This window comes from Micropterus dolomieu, linkage group LG01 (genome assembly GCF_021292245.1).
Source record: "Micropterus dolomieu isolate WLL.071019.BEF.003 ecotype Adirondacks linkage group LG01, ASM2129224v1, whole genome shotgun sequence".
Taxonomy (NCBI): domain Eukaryota; kingdom Metazoa; phylum Chordata; class Actinopteri; order Centrarchiformes; family Centrarchidae; genus Micropterus; species Micropterus dolomieu.
The window spans coordinates 17354810-17376582 of NC_060150.1; the positions used below are offsets into that span (position 1 = coordinate 17354810).

General features: G+C 40.4%; 1 long non-coding RNA gene across 4 annotated transcripts in view; it reads right to left on the reverse strand.

The window, feature by feature from the left end:
- Positions 1-599: 599 nt before the first annotated feature.
- The window catches only part of LOC123977645, a 94213-nt gene continuing 73039 nt past the window's right edge, over positions 600-21773 (reverse strand). The window contains exons 5-8 of one of the 4 annotated variants that reach the window (XR_006826730.1): positions 13951-14139; positions 6282-6391; positions 1353-1471; positions 600-923 (exon numbers count right to left, since the gene is read on the reverse strand). This is a non-coding gene — a long non-coding RNA (uncharacterized LOC123977645). The remainder of the gene's footprint in view (positions 924-1352; positions 1472-6281; positions 6392-13950; positions 14140-21773) is intronic. The other 3 variants (XR_006826729.1, XR_006826731.1, XR_006826727.1) reach the window with 3 other exon arrangements.

Sequence of the window (21773 nt, forward strand, 5' to 3'; positions counted from 1 at the left end):
TCCATGACTGAATTTCTGATGTTTGTTATTTTAAACTTTATTTAAGTTTATGTAGGCGTGCAATTCTTCAAAAAACACAATAGGAAGGTTCTGTAAAGTTTCTTTTCAGCATCACATTTAAATTAATGAACAGAAGAACTGTCCACTAATTCTGCTTAGTACTGTTCATTTCAACAGTCGGTGACTGGAGGTGCAGTCAGGCTACAGACCTGAGAGCGCTGAACTTTCCAGTAATTATTCTGCATTCGGGTCAGCTCTGGACAATATGTTAGCCATCTGCCGGCATCTGTGCTTTCTCCCACTAATAGACTGAACCCCCCAACCCCTACCCCCACCTTCTCTGCACACCGCAACCCCCCAACACACACACCGGACCACCATCACCGCCGCCACCACAGCCTGGAGCTAGCGGAGCCGGGGGTGAAACGCTAAGCAGGTCACATGTTGTCTTTTAGCCATATTTGGGTCAGGCCTTTGGCACTGGATGAGGGGAGGCTTAATGCACGGAGGCAATGGGTAATAATCCTCCCTGCAAGACACACAGTCACTGCATGTTGGACACACACACATAGACATGTAGTTGAATAAGAAGGCAGAAACACACTGTACTCATATTTCATACTCGATCTGACAAAATGTTATCATCATCATCATCATATGACTTCACTGGATGCTATTTTGCCTTACAGGCATGAAATTCCCCATTTTTCTTCGAGTTGATCCCCAGGGTTCATCGAAATTCTTAGAACGGTGCTGAATACTTCAGATCTTATTTTAACATCAAGGATTCTATATTGGCACAAAAAAGAAGTTAACAGCAGCTTTAGCGGAGCATATGTTGCATGGAACATATGTTCGGAGCATATGTTTAATGCCAGAGGAAAGAGGGCTCCCACGTGTCAAGGATCACAGGTAGACGAGATCTGAAATACAGAGCAAAGAGACAGTTGAAAGTGAATTCACAGTATGAGAAAATGGTCTGTGTTCAACTAGTTTGTGTGTTAAAAAGACTGAACTTTCCTGAGCTGTGAGGCCAAACACTCGCATCTAATATTTTGGGAAATGTATGCAAAACCGGACTGCCAAATGTGCTCCTTCCATTAAGATTAGGACATGGCACATATATCTTGGTGGCCTTGAATGGCTGGAAATGTGTAAATGTAATACAAAAAGTAAATATGGAAAAATAAACTTTCCTTTATCAGGAATTCATTAGGAGAAAACTCAGGGCGTTGTATGTTTTTTTGATGGTGTGTGAAGTTCTGGGGGCAGAGGCCGAGTGTGCGGGTATGAAATGTGATCAAATTTCAAATACATTCACAGTCGTGGCAATTTGTACATTTGCATCATACTTCTGGGGGACGTCTGACAGTAAATGGGATGAGGTTGGACACATTTGCTGCTGCATTTTGGCCTCATCAGCACTACTTGGCTCCTGTCCTCACAGAAACAGCACCTAATGAAAAAAACACTTCAATTCCAATTGGAAGAGCAAATTAGTATGATGTGACGAATGAGTGTATTGCATACATTGGCTGTCAAAAAACAAACTAGCCCAACGGAACGCCAAAATCACCAAAACAAAGGGCAATGTGACGGTGAGAAGAAAGGTTACAAGTGGTCAAAGGCAAAATTTAACACCGTCAGGAAAAGTGGTTGGATCTCGGCCATACTTGCTGCCATCGCTCGTTTACATCTCGATCTGCAACGTTCATCACAAGCACCTAGACACTCATACTTCAGTCTAGTTCCCGCCATACAGTGCTTACTGTATGATGTCTTGAGCAGTGAAACATTTGCACTTTTCTCCTTCCTTTCTGCAATCACACTAATTGCTTTCACTTATGACTTTTGCCGACTTTTCCCGCACAGAAAACCTTTAGGAAGATTCTTATCTCAAAGTGCAGTCAGACAGGCTTCAGATTTGGCTTTTTGAAGCAACGGCTTGATGACTTCATTGTGGTTAGAGGGGCAACTGGTCTCAAAAGAAACCAAAAGGAAAGACTTTGATTTCAGAACAGATGCTGCCTTCAAAAGAAACTTGTGAGGGTGTACGGATGGGCAAGAAAATTAAGGTAAAGCAAAAGGACCGAATGCAAATTACAGGCCAAATGCCTTTCTGAATGGTATGATGGACATGAAGATGATGTGAATCATACACAATTGGAGATTTTGGAGAGATGACTTTTGGAAGAATGATGTTCCCTCCAGCAGAGCTCCAAAGACTTAGAGAATAAATGACAAGGAGCATTGAAGTTGTTCTGGACGGCAACAATTTACAAAGGCTGTGTTCAGACTGCAGGCCAAACTGACCCAAATCCGATATTTTTGCTCATATGTCACTCAGATCTGATCTTTTTATAACAGTGTGAACAGCCAAACTTGTTTGCTTGTGAGGCAGATGTGTTGTAAGGCGGCAGAAACCGTCATGGATAGGACAGAAAGTTGTGAACACTTGTCATAATTCGGAAGAAATGTGACCGGAAACTGTGAGAGGACAATGAAACATGGGAGTCTCCTGTGAAAATCGGGAGGGTTAGCAAGTATGAGCTAACCGCAGCTAACCTCTGTTGCTCCTTGTTTACTTCTGTTTTTCTGTTTTATTATTCTGTGCAGAGTGGAGCAACCTAAGAAGTTGACAAGATGTTGTCACTATGTGGTCTTGAGTAGAAAACAATGGGTGTGGATGTTATGATACATGTGATATGTCACTGGTCTGCTACCAGCAGAATTCTATTTGAACAAATAAGAAAGATCTACGGTCCCTCAGTTTGCAGTGTTGGAAAACTGTGCTGATCAAGTGCTGACAGTGGGGAGTCAAATGACTTTGACTTTTATAGATCTCTATGTATAAAGGTTGGGTATACATAATTCACAATTTAGGCTTTTAGCTGATCAATATTAAGGTAAGTCACATTAAGTAACGACAATATTCCTGTTTGCATGAAAAAAAATACCTTACTATAATCTCATAAGGTAAAATTGAGCAATTTGAACACAAATGCAGATTGAATTTTATGTGTACAGGTATGTAGAGATGTACGCCAAAACCTCCCACTCATGAATAACCACTTGCTCACAGCCCTCTCTGTGCTTACACATCTGCATGCAAATGAAGTAGAACAGAAGAAATGGTGAACGGGCGAGGCTGTGCATATCATCATCATCATCAAAAAAAAAAAAAAGAAAACCGCTATGTCTCCAAGACTCTCAAAACCTCCAACTTCTCCCCTCCTCTTTCCACCTTCACCTCCTCCACCCTTTGCATTCCCCTCTCCTAAGCACATTCAAATGTGCAGGTTTGTTTTGGGGATAAAGTCCTCGGCTTTGATCAGCTCTAATTAGACAGCCTCTGATTTTGTTCACTACCTATTAGGGTTGGGTAGGTTATCACCATCTAATCTCTGGCCGGTAGCCAGGCAAGGGTGCTACGATCCTTAAGGAGCCCCCTCAAAGCTGTCTAAGGTGAGGAGGAAGCATGATGAAAGGGCTGTCTCCTCTCAGCGCAGATCAATACGCTCCTCTCCTTTGCCTATGGGGGATCAAGAGTTTGAAACGCAAAGGGTGTTTTTGCATAAAGATCCAAACAATGGTTCACAAGACATTTTTTCTCTCTCACTCTCTTGCTTTATGCTTTATACTTTCTCTCTTGCACTTTCTTCCTGCCTTCCATTCAACTTTCCTCTCCTGGAAAGAGGGAGGAGTGGGGCTATTTAATGAAGCTGGAAATTTGGATTCAGTGGTTCAAAATGCCTGCAGGAGGCAAACAACCAAAGTTACAGTTACTTCTAATGTTGCTGTGGTTGCTCATATGTACGGATTCACTTACAGATTCTCAAATATTGCTTATAGTAAACAAATGTCACCACTCCGCCAGACGTGCATCTTATGTTGAGATCAACAAACGTATGGATTCTCAGATACTGTGTAATGCCTAGTTAATACTCCACAATATAGAATGTGAAGCATTTAATTCCCCCACTATTTGTTTTATACTTCATGCATGCCTAAGGAAAGCCCAACTACGCACTTCTATTTTGTTTGGTGAGTTCAGGCTTAACCAATTAGGGATTAAAATAAATGTTTAATCCACAGAGTATACAATCTAAGTATTTTAGTCCATTTATGAGGAAGTAAAATGTGCTGAGATACTTTGTTTAAATAAGCTTGACTGTTTGAAATGCACACTGGAGCTAAACTAGACTAAGTCACTTCTTCCATCTGACTGAGGTAGTGATTCAAGAGCCCCTCAAAAGACCTTTAGGGAGTAGTCCGCCCAAATTTAAAAAAAAATTTGAACAATATTTGCCTGTTTAAAGTTGCACTAATGTTAAATCTGACATTCATTAATGAAAAAAAAAATGCCAACATCTAATGTGAAAGATGTCGCTCCCAGTGACAAACCCACATATAGTTATCATCTGATTCTTCTATAGATATTTTCTACAGGAGTTGTTGGACACCAAAACAGAGCTCATGTAAGACTGAATATTGGACCTAGATTCATCAAATTCTCCAAATTAAAGCCAATGTTGCTATGTGTCTGCTGACTGTGTAATTAGTCAAGCGGTTGTTAACAGCCACATCAACTTTATAAAGTGATGATATGTCAGTGTTGTGTTTACAGCTTGTTCTGCTGCCCCCGAGTGGCCAAAAAAAAAAAAAAAAATTAATGCAGCTTTTAGGTTTCAGTTGTATACTCTGCCATGATTTGTACCTGGAGTGTTTTATTGACAAGGTGTTCTTTTGGAAAATGACCACAATGGCCAAAGAGATAAGAGTCTAATCTACTGATACGTATATTACAAGTTCATATTCATGTACATTTTCACAGTACTAGCAGTATGTTAAAGTTCTTCACTGTGCTTGACTGTATGTGGCACAAAGGTTGAAGACTCGGGTAGAGATAGTATTGGTAAGGACTAATTGACTTGATTTGTAATTCGATGTCTGATTAATCTAGTTTAAATCCATTCCCATGGGACATGCTTCATGAAATTTTCTGTAAATGTGTTTAAAGAATGTCTACGATCAAATATGGCTTCAGTATGGTCTGTGGTTTTATCTGAAAAGGCCTTTAATTGGAAAAGAAGTAGACACAAGACACTGTACGCAGAATTCACCTATGTCTTTCTGTTTTCCTATCAGTGGAAAGTTCTTGTCATTTTACTCCTTTCTTCACTATTTTCACCATGATTATGAGACCTCTATTTGCAAGTAATTTCCCCTGGATTAGAAAAACAATCAATCCAATCAAGACTAAGAGAGGAGGGGAGGAGAAAAAAAGAGAGATTTGAGTGGAAATATCTCTAGAAGTCGCAGGAGGAGAGAAGAAGGAGCAATCTAGAGGGCCGGCGTATATTTCCCTCTCAAGTAATTCATTTATGTCTTCAAAACTCTTTCAGAGACCAGAGTTACTGTGCCTTTGTTGTGCTTTAAAAAGCTTAGCCGGTCTCTATGAAGAGAAGCAATGAGAACACTTTAGAAAAAGCTACAAAGGGAACGGACGGGCGGAGGAAGAAAGAAAAAGTGAATGGCACCACTGATAAAGTTGAGCAAATTAAGTCATTGACCTGCGGTGGAGATTAATAGCAAACAAGGTGCCCCAGCTTCACAAGTAATGAATATTCTTCAAACGGTGTGCAGGGGGAATGGGGGGGAGCGGCAGATAGGGCCGGCTTGATGCGGATGACATTGAAAGTTGCGGAGAACAGAAAAATTCTGTCATTTTTCATTTGTATGCAAATTCGCCTGTTACACAAATTAACCCCTGAACCCCGGTGTCAGTCCTCATCTTGGGTGGAAGCCGGCACCCCGCCGGGACCCCGCGGCCGCTGTACCCACCCACATGTCCCCTTTCAGGTCGGTGGCAGCTTTATACCCGGTTCCAGAGAGAAAGTTAAGTTACAGCTCCGGCCTTTTTGTTTACTGCACTTATTGGGCGGCGAGATGAGCTCACAGCGAGATAATCCGAGAACACTTAGTCATGTTTAACCCCAGCATTGGTTAATATGTTCATCATCACCCAAGAAACTCTCACTCTAAAGTGTCAATGAAAGGGCAGATCCTAATATTTTGTGATTTGTAGCCACTGATATCGGATCAGCTCTGTCAAGACATAAGAACTGGTGGAAAATTACATTAATAAGTACAATGTTTTCAACACTACAAGACAATATTTATCTGCCTCATAGTACATCAGTCTAACTGATCGTCTTTTGCAGTTGCTGTCACCAGGCTGGCATGATTAAAATGCAAAATGCAGGCTATGCAGCGCCCACCTTGGCCAAAGCTGCCGCATCTGATCACTCCCCATTGCTTCAAGGTGGACCTCAGGGACAAAGAGCGAATCCTGCTTCACTCTGCAGCTGCTGGAGTTCAGAGCATCTCTCTGCAAATGGAAATACCTCTCAGTTCAAGTCAAAAAAGCTAAATATTGCAGCTTTACTACTGTAACCTTAACTTCTCATGTTAAGTTAGCCCAACAAGCAAACACAAATAATTGTATTTTAAATGTGGATACTGCAATTGCTGCCATGCCAATATACATGAACACTTGGCCACTACAGGGTTTTTAAAAAAAAAGCAAGCAGTCATGGGTGTACTGTCACATGATGATAGTGGAAACAAAATTGCTTTATCCTATTGCAAATAGAAGACCATTCTTCTCCCACAGAAAATGTTTAGTATTTTTAACCCTTCCATTCCTAAATCCTAGACTACTCCCATACAGTAGAATATTACAGTAATATAGCCTTAATGTCCACATAGTATGTTCTTATCTATACCAATAATTATCCATCAAAATGATAATAGCCTACCAATACTCGACCATGTCGTCATTTGGCAGCATCCTAAAGTTTTTAGAGAAGCCATTTTAAATCTAGACTATTTACCATCAGTTTTCACTACACTGATCAATCTAGACCAAAACACTATAATTTACTTCACTACAAAGCTTCTTACTTGCCTGAGAATGTCTACCACAGTTCCAAATGGGACAACAGAGGCTCCAAAGTTCAACCCCAAACAGAATCCACATTATTCATTTATATAATGAAACATGTTTTTATAAATATGTAGAAGAAATATGACCAAAATCAAGTCTCTCTCATAAAGGTTTGATTCCACCTTGGTGCTGTGTACTGTATATCAATAAAAAAAACAAATAGTGAAATCTGTGAGGTCAAGAAGTAAACCTTGTGTCTATGTGTTTTTACAAGGCAAAAGATGGAAAGGGCAGACTATGGGTGCTTCTGGGATTGACTATTGTTGAATTTATTGGTCCAGCAGGAAAGAGAGCTGAAACCTGATTGACAATGCCATAAATGCTTTAAACTCACTGTATTTTTAAGTTAATTCTCGGGGAGTCCTGCTCTTACGTCTGTGTAGTTATCATAGTGGTGGTATAAGTGCAGCTCTGTCTCTGTCCCTCTGCGGTGTCAGTCAGGAGGAGGCAGCCCTAAACAAATTTCACCATCTGCGGAGGAAGGTGGCAGCCGTGCAGTGATTGACCCCTTTAATTGATGCGGCTTTAATTATGATAATCGCCTGCCAGAGTTGCTGTTGTTTCGGTTTCCCTAACACCCTGACGTCCCTTTTTTTCAGCGGTGTTTCATATCCTGGCATCCGCGGGTGCAGGTGTCCTACAGATGTTGGTTGCCTCCCCTCAACGCCGTGCAATTTGTTAGCTGCTAATCAGCAGCCACCTTTGCATTACTGCAGTGACACATGCTGATATGTTGAACTGAATTGAAAGCTGATGTTACAGTGGGTCGCTGGAAACCTGCAAATGACTTTGGTTTACAAAACGACAAACTGGATTTCTCTCTCCAGTATTTCTGAGTAGCATTTCATCCCATGGTAGAGTCATTTTATGAATACAATGTCGTACGTATTATGTGGGTATGTGTTATTTGAGTCTTTGGCAGCTAAAATTACAGTCTAAACATTTTAAAACCATGTTTCAGGTTCACCACAAAAATATAAATGTGTACATTGTATAACCATGTCACAGTCATTAAAAAGACCAGTTGTTTTGCATGTTTTAGTGAACTAACTACCTACTGTATATTTAACATAAGAGCCAACCATTTTATAAACCTTTCAGCTGTATTTTAGAAATCTGAAAGCACTTCTTCCGCCATGGTATGGTATACATTCCTTTCCTTACAGGAAACTCTTAAAGTTTGGTGGAGTTGTGCAATCCATGGAAGTGGATAGCTACATTATCGTTATGAGTTATGTTATTTTGTGCCACAACACCGCAGGTATTTAAGATATATTTCTATACAGACCGGATGCTCCTTGTTTTAGAAACTTGGAACTTAAGCTTCATATTCTGTACTTTTTGGAATAAAACTCTTTAAATTCTGTTTACATTGAAACTTTTGCACCACAGCACAGTGGCAGGAGCAGTGAGTAAAATGGGTTTAGACAAACAAACACACTGAGCGGCCACCAGTGGCTCTGCAGTAAGTTTCCCTTCAAAGGATCCCCTCAGGATAGACTGTGCGCAAACATAATCCAAGTCCCCTTTGAAGTGCACACTTGAAATGTCTTTTGGCTCGGCTGCTGCGAGTGGCATCTCAGCCCTTTGGGTTATTGGAGAGGAGAAGCGCTCCTCGGCCGGCTCGAGGTGGAGAGGCAGCACCTGGTGGTCCCTGCTGCCTCTCCTCGCCACATTTCACACATTTAAAGTACACTGGGTGCTCGTCTCCTCAGCCGCCTCACGACCGGAGCCAAGAGGTATAAACGGTGCTCTCGTTTTCTGCCGGATAAAGCATGAGTACATTTTGGAGTGGATTTTAATAAATCCAGTGTGGCTTTGTCGCACAGTGGAGTTTCACTTGTACACACATTTCTCTGCAGGCAGAGTTCCTCTGAGGGCAGGAGCAGGCCTAATCTCATTGGTGGGGTTAAACCCAGTTTTTAACACAGCTTTTAATGGAGGGGCAACATTAGACACACCAATGAATAAGTCAAGAACTTAGTAAGGCGGTAGATAACATGACGGATGCTAACACTTTGCTACTGACTGCACTGTTCTAGCCCAGTTTCCTATCAATTACATTCATATTGGACAGTTCTGCAGCCCACATTTTCAGTCCAATGCCAACATTCAGTGTTAATGTACAAAGTAAAGTAAAGTGCAAGACACTACAGTTCGTATCTCAATCCAACAGTTGATAATTTTCTTTCTATAACCACAACCACAATCTTTCCTCATTCCTAGCCAAGTGTTGGTTAACCTCAACCACACCTTAACCGCAGTTTATTTGTCATAACCACAAATCTTATCTAACTTTAACTTTAATTACCATAGTTGCCATGCACATCAGAAACCATTGTAAAAATGTCAGCATTGGACATTAAAGAGGCCACATTATGCTTTTTGGAGTTTTCCATTTCCTTTAGTGTGGTATATAGCCTATAGCTTTTTGCTACATGTAAAACGTCTGCAAACGTACAAAACCTAAAGGAGTTACTCCCACAGGGAGTTATTCTCTGAGAGAAAAAACAGCTCCTGAACTGCCTGAAATGCCTTGATTGTAGTCCAGCCTTGTCTTCCATTACTTATTAGTGATGGGAAAAGTCACTCTTTTGAAATACTTGAGTCACCAAATCTCATTCATTAAAATTAACTAAGATTTTTTTGTGTCATTTCGTTCATTTTAACTAGGCTGGTTATTGCGGTGCTGCAGCCCTCTAGTGGGCAAATAAAATAAAAAAAAACAGCGCAGTTCTCAAACACAGAAAGTATAATGCACAAATTCACCTCTTGATCTTTCTCTGTCATGGTTCTATAAAGCCCCATGGAGCCACAACCAAATTCAAACCATGTAAAAACACAGAAATATGTTGTCAATTTTTGATTAAGCCACTACTCCAGCTAAATCCGTCCATTTTCACAATCTTTCCTGAGTATACAACCAGACCAGCCATATATATAATAATTATAATTACTATCACTATATCGCTAAAGTGCTCATTCATACAGTAGCCTAACGCCTATCCATGAGTAAAATCTATATATTAACATCAGATTTACAGGGAATATATTGAAGTAATAAGCTTGACACACTAAATGAATAAAACACACTCTTATTAAAATTTTACAAATTTAATAATAATCTCAAACACTGCACATCAGTGTTCACCAGTGAGGAGCGGTGAAACAACAGCAGGGCTCTGTCGATAAATAAATGGTAAAAGTTAAGTTGCATTCTCTGGCGGACCAGATCAGCTGTTAGCTGTAAACAAACCACAGGGCTAACGCTAACGTTGCTTTGTGGCTGTGTTTTAATGGTTTAATGTCTGGGTCCGTTTGTTTTGGAGAGGAAACGACCTCTGTGGTAATTCAGCTCCCGGTAGAACCCTGTCAGGGCTCTGAAGTGGACCCAGAACAACTCTCATCAGCTGTTGGCTGTAAACACTAGCAGGACTAAAGTTACGGTGCGGCTGTGTTAAAACTATAGCACAACGTAACTGCGCTGTAATAACGTTATGCTTTATTAAATGTCACAAAATTATCAAAATAGATATTAGATATATGTCAGTCCAGTGACCTGACAACAGACTTGCCTCTCATTCCCCGGTGCTGGCTAAGTCAGCCTGCTGAGTGAAGACAGACTCCGAGGAGGACCCATGTGAGCGCTGAACGATTAGTTAATTCCTGCTCCACAGTAGCCGAGATGTCACGTAAAAAATGAACGACTCAAACCCAGAGACCCACAGTTATAAGTCGTGAACTAATCAATTCTGTTTCCTGTGCTGCCTGCTTACCACAGCCATGTAGCCAGCTGTCACGTGACAAATGAACGACTCAAACCCAGAGAACCACAGTTATGAGTCCTGAACTAATCAATTCTGTTTCCTGTGCTGACGGAGACCTTGCAGCTGCTGTGTAACGAGTGAACGAGTCCAAGACTATTGATGCATGCGTGAAAATGAACGAATTACTCACTGAGACAACCCATTCCTCCTGAGTCACATACACGATTAGGTCAAATGAACGAAACGTTCTTTGAACGACACAACACTATTACTTATCTACTTCACTATGTAACACAGCAACATCTCCAGGTAGGTGACACACTGAAATCTACCTTGCAGTCTGGCCTTGTTAAAATATATAAACTTTATTTTGATGACAACATTTTTGTGCATTTTACTCTGGGCTAACTGGTAACGTTCAAGCTCAAGGATGAATCGATACTGTCTGTCCGCCACCCAACTTCAAATTTGGGAGATGTCCGTTTTACCATGTCTTATGTTATTTTAGTGTTGATTTTGTAGGTTAGCCTTTGAAGTTGTTGTTAGCATGTTGCACAGCTTATGTGGTGAGCGTCTATTGTACTCCCACAGGCAGGGGCAATGTTGGACTAACATTAATGTTGTAATATATATAAGGGCAGTCAAGAGAAAGCGTTAAGCCTCATTTGAAGCCAACAAAATAACGAGAATAGGATGGATGCTGGAAATTGTTTTTCATATTGTTTTTGTAGAACTTTATACTTCAGTGCTAGCTCAGCTAGTGTTAGCTTTGTTGTTATACAGAAGCCCGTACTGCTCCATGATCCTCGCCGGTATGTATGCGTTGCAGCTGTATGTAAATCTACTCGATAGACAGGCCCTGAAGTTAGTGATAAAGCTACGTGTTAATAAGAAATGGTCAAAATGCAGAAATTCATCGGCTTGGCAACGTTGTGTAACTTTGACTAGCACCCAGCAGCTAGCTTGCTCAGAACATAAAGGCTGAGGCTATTACAACCATTCTGATCCACAGATTGCATTATAGCAAATCCTCCTGGTCATATAGTTTTGTCTCACTTGGAAAATATTGGCTTCTGCTCCAGGTCCTACTGTGTATTTACAAAATGTTGGAATGTCACAACACAAGTTACAATTAAATGTTCTGTATAATCAGTTTCTTGTTCAGTAATTGGCCGAATAAATTATTTATCATTATTGTACTGTGTAGCTGTTGTCATAACTACACCTCTGAGATGATGTTGGTGTAACCTCTAACTGTTTCCTGCATACCTGCCAACACATCTCCACAGTTACCTGCAACAGGGACATGTCGGCCAGACTGACCCACCACAGAGACACACTATTGGACTCTTCAGCCTCACATCAGACATGCAGAAAAGTATTAGTTAGTGATTGCTTCATCTTATGTAAATTGAAATAAAAACACTACTGACAGTTGACAACACACACCCTTAGCCCAGAGAGTCTGCACTCTCCTTTGATGAGAGGTCACATTTTAACCACCGGCTCTCCAGATCAACACATCCATCCGCATTCAGAGTGTTGCCCGTCTCCTCCACAAGAGGCAGATAATCAACCATGAAGTTGTTCAGGCAATTGAAAATGTGATTACATACTGAGAGCTGCTGACCAGCTGACACTGAGTCAAGAACTGCTGCCACATGAACACATGTCAGGTTTCCATTTACTGTTTTCCTCAGCTGCCTCAGGGTATCGTGCTAACATCCCACCCTTCAGGTACATCTTTAGGACAGACCATTGTCAACAAAACCGCAGATAAAAGGCTTTACACAGGAAATTGTCCTTATATACTGTTTTATGCCTCTTTGTATTAATGTGACTAAATTCTTAGAATGTAAAATGATAAGTTGTATTACAATAACACTGCTCATACAATTTAACTGTGTTTTTACAGAGGAAAAATAAACAACTAAAAATAAAATGAACTAATGCTTTTCTGAAAGTGCAACAGATTTTAGATTTTTCTTAATGTTGGTTTTGTCTCCTTTAGAGGTCCGCAACATTAATTGATCTGCATTTGAAAAAAAATAAAACTGTTACTGTTACTGTCTGTTACCTTGACTCTTGCTCTTGTTCCTTGAAATTATGCAGATTTTGGACTTTAAGCAAAAGCCCGCAACATGATTTCAGTGCAAAACACTAACTTTCACACATGTGCCAGAAAGCACCAAAGTTATGAACACTGAAACGCGATGACTGCTAATGTCTGAATATTGAACTTCTAATGCCTACAACTTTACTTTAACATCAAATCTGTCAGTGTTGAGAGATGCTTGTATAAAGAATATTAGACCTCTCCTTTAGAAGTGAACAGCCCCTTGAAAAATTGGATATTTACATTTTAAAATAAGGACACAGCCATGCTGTACTGTACTTGGCCCATTTGTTATTCATTCTTTTAAAAAAAGACAAGAGAAGGGAGGGATTTACCTTGTAAAGACTAAACAGCGCTCACACAGCGATGTCACACAGCACTGCAGCTGAGCTTTACTGCAGTTCTTATTAAATTTATAAGAGAGAGATGCTGTTTGAGATGGAGGAGAGCAGTGACATCGCGTTTGAGTTTATGGAGTCGTTAGTTGTTGTAGCGTCACGCAGCTCGAGTTTTCCGGCTAACCAGTTTAGACCTCAAAGAGAGAGACATGTTTTTTTACTTTGTCTGTCTTTCATCTTCATCTTTTTAAATACTATAGTTATATTTAAAATGAATGACTTACTTCAATTTACCTTATAAATGAACAAGTTATGTAACAGCTGTAAGTCTTTGTAAGTTGTAGAGAAGATTTTCAAATCATACTGTACTATTGTCTGACTTTAAAATTAACTAAATTATCCAATAACTAAATTACATTATAAGTCAATGAACCTACTAAAACATGCTGATAAGTAAAACAAAAACACTAAGAAACACCATCCCTAAAAAGTCATCTGAACACAGTAAAGTGCTACAAAGTGGCAAAGTAACACTGTGTGAGTTATCTGTGTGTCTTTTCATGTGTGTGGGTGATTTGTGAATGTCTGTGTGTGTGAACAAATGTATTTTTAGGTGAGTACTCGTGTGTGGTCTGAGAGAGTGTGTGCACAATGTATCTGTATTGTGCCCCTGCCAGTGTGTGTACACAAGTGTGTACATGCGTGCGTGTGTGTTCTCACCATCTTAAGACTCCTCTCAGTCAAGGCAAGTTTCCAGGAGGAAGCGAGTCGTGACCCTAAAGTCCATCATGCCGATGGAGGGATTGAACAGGACGCCGCGGGCTGCAGAGATGATCGAAGAAGTCACTTTCATGCTCTGCTCCGCTCGGCTCTCAGAAAAAAAAGAAAAGGCTGGACGGAGGAAGAATGCTGAAGGAAGACACAGAGAAAGATGGAAACAGGAGTCATTTGTGGAGGGAAGCGAAAAAAACAGAGGACAAAGAATTAAACATTTTTGAAATAAGTACTTTCACAGCATTGTTTGAATTTAACTTGGAAACCAGCCATCATAAATGAAAGCTTTGAAGCATTACTGCATTGTATTTTGTAATTCATTAAATGTGAAAACTTTTTGGTTAACCAAATGGGCTTACCAGGCACAAACCCATGGACTCAAGGTGACATGGGCCCCAAAAGCCAGAACCAGTCCTGATCAGATTGCACCTGATCAGAGTAATTTAATAGTCAGCCATATCCAATAATAAGTCTGATCCAATATATGTTTTTTACTTTTTCCTATATTTTCCAGCTGCAAAAGTGCATGCATATGCTCCAGTAAGCCTACATTTAAATGATTAAAGTAAAATAAATAATTTTGACAGCAGAATGGCTATAAGAAAATGTAAGATCCATTTCCAGGTATTTTGTATACAACCATATAGTATTTCTATAGTATCAATGCAGAAAGGGTTGTCATTGTGGATTTGCTGTGGTGGAAAAGTGTCTCCTCCTCTTCAGTCTGAGCAAAAATGTGAAGTTCAGGTGCGAGCATCAGCATTGCTCTGCGTTGTTTTAACTCTGATGATGGCATGATGCACTTTTGCTGTCACTTCATGTCCATTGTTTTATGTGAGCTTGCATGGTGTATGTTTCTTATTTGTTTCTCCTATTTTTGTAATATATATATTTTGTCTCTTAAAACTCTTTGTGTTCTATCCTAAAACTGGTTGCAAGACAAACGTTCCTTTGGGGACAATAAAGTTTAACTTTATAGTGGAACTTGACAGTGGATTGCATTATTGGGAGCACATTGCATTGTGATTTTTTTTATTGTATTGTATCTCTCTGCTGTTTTAGTGCCTCTGCTGTTTTCTATTTTTCTTCTTCTACAATGCCTTTTGTCTCCCTTGTTACACTCTGAACTGAAATGTTATAAAATGGTGCTTTACACATAAATATGAACGTCATTATGCACAAACAATGCTATGTAAATAAAGGTTACTTTATTTTATTCTGATAAAACATCACCTCATAATGTCTTTGAAAATGACCCACCTATATACCTATTTTAAGTCATGAATTACTAGATGTTTCAAAAGGAAATTGTTTCTGCATCTAGTAGCTGGGTAATACACAAAGCAGTCCAGATTCGTGCTAAAGTGACATGCAAAAACATGGTACATTTTAGGCTGTAATATCCCTTTAAGATGGTCAAAAACTTAAAAGCATTATTTAGTAAGAGTAGGTATTTCTTTTTTTCCCCGAATGGTGGATATCTTGGTTTGGAACGGAGCTCATGATGACATGTTTTCTAAATCCTCTGCCCTCCCTCGACACAGTTTTGACGAGAAGTCTGCACAGAGGAAAGAAAGAAAGAAAGAGAGACAGTGTATGTGAGTGTGGTCGAGGCAGCCGGTGGGAGATTAGCAGAGTTTTCTGCGAATGATCCTCGCCGACTGGCCAATCTGTTCAGCCAGGGCCTCGAATTCACGCAGACGGCGCGAGTAGTGACACCAACTGCTGTGACAGAAAGGGAGAGCGAGCAGGAAGTTCCATGGCACGCCGCCCGTCACGTGACCGGTCCACGCTTGGTCCCCATCCAGCCATCTGTTTTTTTTTTTTTCTTTCCTTCTCTGTCTTTACCCTCACTGCTTCCACCACTGAACTTCTTGGTTCCACCCCTCGCTGGGCAGCAAACAGGTCACACGTGGCCTTTGAGAGAATGTCTGGAGGATTATGATGACTCCCTGCTGGTGTAAAGTGGTGAGGAAGGCACTAACTCTATCATGCTTATGGGTTCAATCAGTGTTGGAAAGGAATAAGAAATACTGATACTAAAGGTTACTTTCTTTAATAGTTTGGATGAGGGAGTCATTACTGCACAATCCTTCTACTATTTATCAATTAAGCAACTTGTATCCAATGACAACACCATAAATCCCTGAGCTTCTGTTACTTACAGTGCCTCTCCATATTTTGCATGTGATGGATGGTGTCATGATGACTCCCGTTGCTCATCTTGTTTGTTTCAAACTCTGACCACACCCTAGTTCGATGACACACTTCACCAAATCTGCCAAACTCCTTGACAAGAACAGCCCTGATGCCTTCAAAGGATTAATGTACAGAGTTTAAACCAAGCTGCAACCCCAAAGACAGCCATTTAAGTCACATGGGTTCCACTTATAGATGTGTTGAGAAATTACTCTTTGCATTAGTGCTGTCACGATACTGGAATTTCTAATTTTGATACAATACCTTAAAAATATCGATATTCAATACCATTTTCGCTACCACAGGGGGGATTTGACACAACCTTGATTAAATTACTGAATTTAATAACTAAATGATCTAATCAGCTTCTCGTAGAAATTAAGTCAAGTTAATAGAACTGTTTGTCTAGCAGAACAGAATCATTTAATTTATTAATGTATTTTCCTATCAACTGAAACTCTGCTGTGTCTGATGTTTATTGGCTGAACAACAGGACAACCAGCTTAACAGTTTACTGGGCCATATTGTTTAATACTTCAGTGATGTTGAAACATCTCCAACCTCTCAAAGTTCTTTTTGGAGGTCGGTGTGTTGGTCCTGCAGGTGCTTTGCTTGTTGAAACTCTGGCAGGGGAAAGAAAGTGAATCAACCGGGGCAAACGAGATGAGAATACGGCGCTGTAAGCGAGACGAGGTGGGGCTATGTTGGCAGATTGTGAGAGTTTCAGTGCATTTTTTGTATCGACACTGCGTAAAATGAGTATTAAAACTGTTATATGCAATATAGAATATTCAGAATCGATATGTACCAAACTACCACACTACTTTGTATTATTATAATTTGATACATTCCCAATAAGCCTAGTGAAACAATTTAATTAATAACAACAAGTGTCTTAATAAGCCAGGTGCAGGATGGCTGATTCCGTAGGAAAAAGCAGAGTAAAAAACAAAATAGCTCCCAAACTCATATTTTAACTAATGAGGAAACATTTTGACCTGACTGTCCCTTCATCAGGCCCTATGAGGAACTTCAGAAAAAGTCCTTCTAGGCCCAGGCACATCATGTGACCAGAAATTTCAATGGAGGCCAAAACTGATGCAAAGCCTAGTGCTGTTCCTCAGGGCTTGGTCACACCTCAGCTCCACGCAGGGTCCATGTACTTCTCAAAATTTTGCACAAACTGACAAAGATGACAAATAGCAGTAAATCTTACATCCAGGCATCCAACATTCCTTCAGACATCTTTGGATGACATCAAACGCTCCCTTTACTTCACTGACATTCCAGTACATTATATCTTATATATTATTATATACAGTATAAGTTTTATATTATATCTGTGAAAACAAACTGGAGGTAAAAGTGTAAGTACACTAGCACCCCCTGAAGCATAGAAACTAGGACCAAAAGTTGTTCCGGATGCTAATCAGGCCAGTTGTCTCCTGTGAACTCTAATCTCAGAGGATTTTGATAGAACCTCCACACTCTAACACACTGAGTCAGTATTCATTCAGTGATTTGCACCGTGTTAAAAACAGTGTCAGCTCCACAGAATCCATATGGAATATAAAAAAGTAAATGATTCAGCACAGATAAAACTGTAAGACAACAAACATAATTGCGTTTTGATGTCAAGCCTCTTTGCGCAGCTTTCATATCCCGGATCATTTGCCCGCATCGCTTTGGAACAGAACTTGTTTCAAACGGCTGCCTTTGTCTCCAATATTGTACTAATGCATTTAATTTAATGTTCGCAGACGCCGTAATTGGTATAATATTGCTCTATAATACGTTGAAGGAAACCTTAGCATTAAGCACTAAATTGAAATTTTGAAGCGAACGGTGAAAACGACTGTGGGGGCAAAGAAACCCCATTAAATGTAATTTGTTCTGCATGGCTGTGGGGGTAATGGTTACAGAGACTCTCCTTTATTAAGTCGAATAGGTAGCAAGGTAGCTTCAGATTTGCTCTCTCTCGCACATACACACACACGTTAGGCACAGGCGTTATGCTGTCGACACACTGTTAGTGGCGGTATTCAGCAAGGTGTAAGCTGTCGCCTGCTGTTATTCCAGCCACAAAGGGAACGTTGAGCAGCCACTGGCGGAGTGCTGAGCACACACACACACACACACACACACACACACTCTTGTTCTTTAATACTGCTTGTATAACCAAGGTGAGGCTGAAACTGTGGAGGCAGTTAGCAAAAAAAGGAAGAAGAGGAAGCAGTGAGGAGAAAGAGGATGTGCAAAGACTAAAAGAAAAAAGGGGATTGTAGTTGAAAAGGAGAAGGAAGATGAGGAGGAGAGGAGGAAGACAGAAGGAAAGAGCTGGGAGGAGTAGAATCAGAAGGAGAAAGAAACAGGAAGAAGAGTAACATGAGGTGGAGAAAGAGGGAGAAAACTGTAGGAAGGAGGAGAGGAGAGGAGGAGAGAAGAGAAGTGAAGAGAGGAAAAGAGAGGAGGGCCTGGAAGAGGAAGAGAGGCATAGACATAGCAAGAAGATGAGGAGGAAGCGCAGGAAACAAAAGGAAGGAGTGGAGAGAGGAAAAGGGAGAAAATGGGAATGGATATGGAAAGAACAGGAAAAGAAAGATAAAGGGAGGAAAAAAGGCAAGGAGGTCGAACTGGAAGAGGAATGTGAGCGTAAACAGAGGACGAAGGAAATGAGGAGGATAGAGGAAAAGGCAGGGTGGGGAGGGAGGAGAAGGTAGAGGAATTATGATGAGGAGTGGATGAATGAGGAAAGAAGAGGAGGAGGATAAGGGGAGGAAGAAGGAAAAATGGGAGTGCATAGAAGAAAAGGGATTAGAGAGAAGAGGAGAAGGATGCAGGGGAGGATAGATATAAAGAGGTTGCTGAAGGAGGGGCTGGGGGATGAGAGGAAGGAGAAAAGAAGAGGATGAAGAGAGAATAAAGAGGAGGGAAGACACAGGAAGATGAAGACAATGAGGTGTGACAAGAGAGAAGGGAGAAGGGAAGGAAGGGGAACAACTGGAGAAAAGAGCCAGGATGAGGAAGAGAAGGAGGAAGACGAAGGAAGGGAGGATGAAGAGGGAGGGGAGAACATGGAAAAGAAGAGGAAGGGGAAGAGAAAGAAAATAGCTGGAAAGAAAGAAGAGAGTGGGGGGTAAAAATGGAATGAAAAGAAAGAGCAGGTAGAGGAAAAAGAGATTGAGAAAGAAGTGAAGGAAAGAAGGATGAAGACAAAGGCAAATAGGGTGAGGAGAACTGAAAAGAAAGAAAGTAGAAGGAAGAATGATAGAAGAGTAATATGAGGAGAGAGAAGGTGAAGAGACAGGAGAGGAGAGCAGGAAGACACGGAGGTCCCAGTGGAGGACGGGAGATCAAACACGGACTTTAAGTCAAACTCCACAGAGAGATCTTAAACCTCCTTTGTAATTGGAATTTAGAAAGTTAATACAAAGACGCTCCTTCAGTAAGATGTCTTTAGCAGATAAAAAAAACACAAGGATGACTTTTTTTTTCTCCCCCAGTGATGCTTAAAGCAATCACTTCCCTTCAAGCCGGAAAATAAAGGAGATTTGCTCTCCTTTGGTGTAAGGATTGTCAAAAATGTTCAAGGAAACAAAAACAGCAAGTTTAGGATGGCTGAAACTATCTCATACATTTACTCTATTCTATTTAACTGTAATTTTTGAGGTATTGAGGTATCCATTTTTTGACAGCAGATTAAGATTTTGCATATAAATGCTGACTTGGCTATTCAACAGTATATAATTAAAATGCTGTTTGAACATTAATACATCTGTATTAATAATCAAATGCAGGGAGACAGTTCTATAGGGCAATCAAATGATTAAGAAAACTTCTGAATTATGTTGAATTATGTTATGTTATGAATTTTACAGAAGCCCATCCATTCAAACATTTTATTTACTTCATTTTCCAGTGATAACAGGATCATTTTCTCATGATCTCAACATAACAAAACAATAGTCTAATATAGGGGTCGGCAAGTAGTTTTTTTCAGAATAATTTAACAACAATGGAAGATTTATTTTATTTTTTATAATCCTCTTCAACAAAGTTCTAAAATATTTGAATGGATGACCGCTTAGGGCTTCCGTAAAAATTCACAAATTACACTATTTATTTATAAGATTAAATGTAAGCCTGTTACGTTCAGCCATAATGCTAACACGGAAAACAGGGGTCTGGGGCCCAGATGCATACACGTAGAAGACAGAGGTATATTTAGTGGGGGTTTATTAAACAAACAGGTGCAATTTATAGGTGAGGTTAGCAGTCCACAAACAAAACATTGGGGAAGTCCAATTTACTGTGATGTCACAAGGAACACTGGTAAGACACAAAACAACAGGTATCTACGCTGAGTGAAACAATGAACAGCCCAACTCAAGCCAGGAAGGGTGAACAGTTTGACCAACGGGTTGACCAACAACTTGGATAAACGCAGAGACAGGGAGGGAAGAGAGCAGGAACAAGAGGGAAAGAAAGGAATCTAGCAAAACAGTAAACAGAGAATAAACAAAGGAATGACATGAGACAGGAAGTAAATAAACTAGTGCTGGGCAACGATTAATTGCATGATTTTCTGCGATTAATTGCATAGTTATGCGCAAAATTGAATACTGAATTCTAAAGTAGTGTATTGTGCACTTTTAATTTAAATGTACTGCTATATACACAAAAGTGCAATAACATCCATCCATCATCAACCACTTAACCTGCGTATCCTGCGTTCCATGGAGCCAATCCCAGCTGATATTGGGTGAAAGGCGGGGTACACCCTGGACAGGTCGCCAGTCCATCGCAGGGCCACACATAGACAAACAACCACTCACATCCACACCATTTTTGGAGACACCAATTAACCTAGCCTGCATGTCGTTGGATGGTGGGAGGAAGTCAGAGAACCCACGTAGACACGGGGAGAACATGCAAACTGCCATAACATGTGGTTTGCAAACACTTTAAACAAATAAGGTGCTTTTTAGCAGCAGTATTCCCTTGAAACAGCAGAAATAAAATATTTCTTGTAAATCTCAATGTGAAAAATTAAACCAAAGCTATTTGCCACTGCCAAGGCATTACCTTTTGTCTAGCTTGTTAAAACAACTTAGAGTCCAAAGCCATGACCATAACATTATAACAGGCACCTTCTGAGAAACAGTTTAACATATATAAATCTGTTTTCTTGTTGTTTTTTTCTGAACAGGTATCAGCATGTGTCTTTTATCAGGTAGCAGCATAAACAGTCTATGTTCAGCAGCAAGTGTCCCTGTCAGAGTGGGGTGAAGTGCTCGCCTCACACACATGCCCGCCCGTTTTGAACTTTTTGTACGCGACGCGCAGTACAAATCATTGGAAGAGAGACTGATCCTCGCTGTTTGTGAGTTCCCAGAATCACTGTTTACGAAATAGGACATCAACAGGACGGAATGGCAGAGCATCCCTGCATTTGTTCGCTTGTCTTGCTTTTATTTATCTACTTCTCCCACACGCTCCGTAGTCTGCCGAAGCACGTTAATGCGTTATTATCACATTAACGTGCACAGCCATAAAATAAACATAATCAC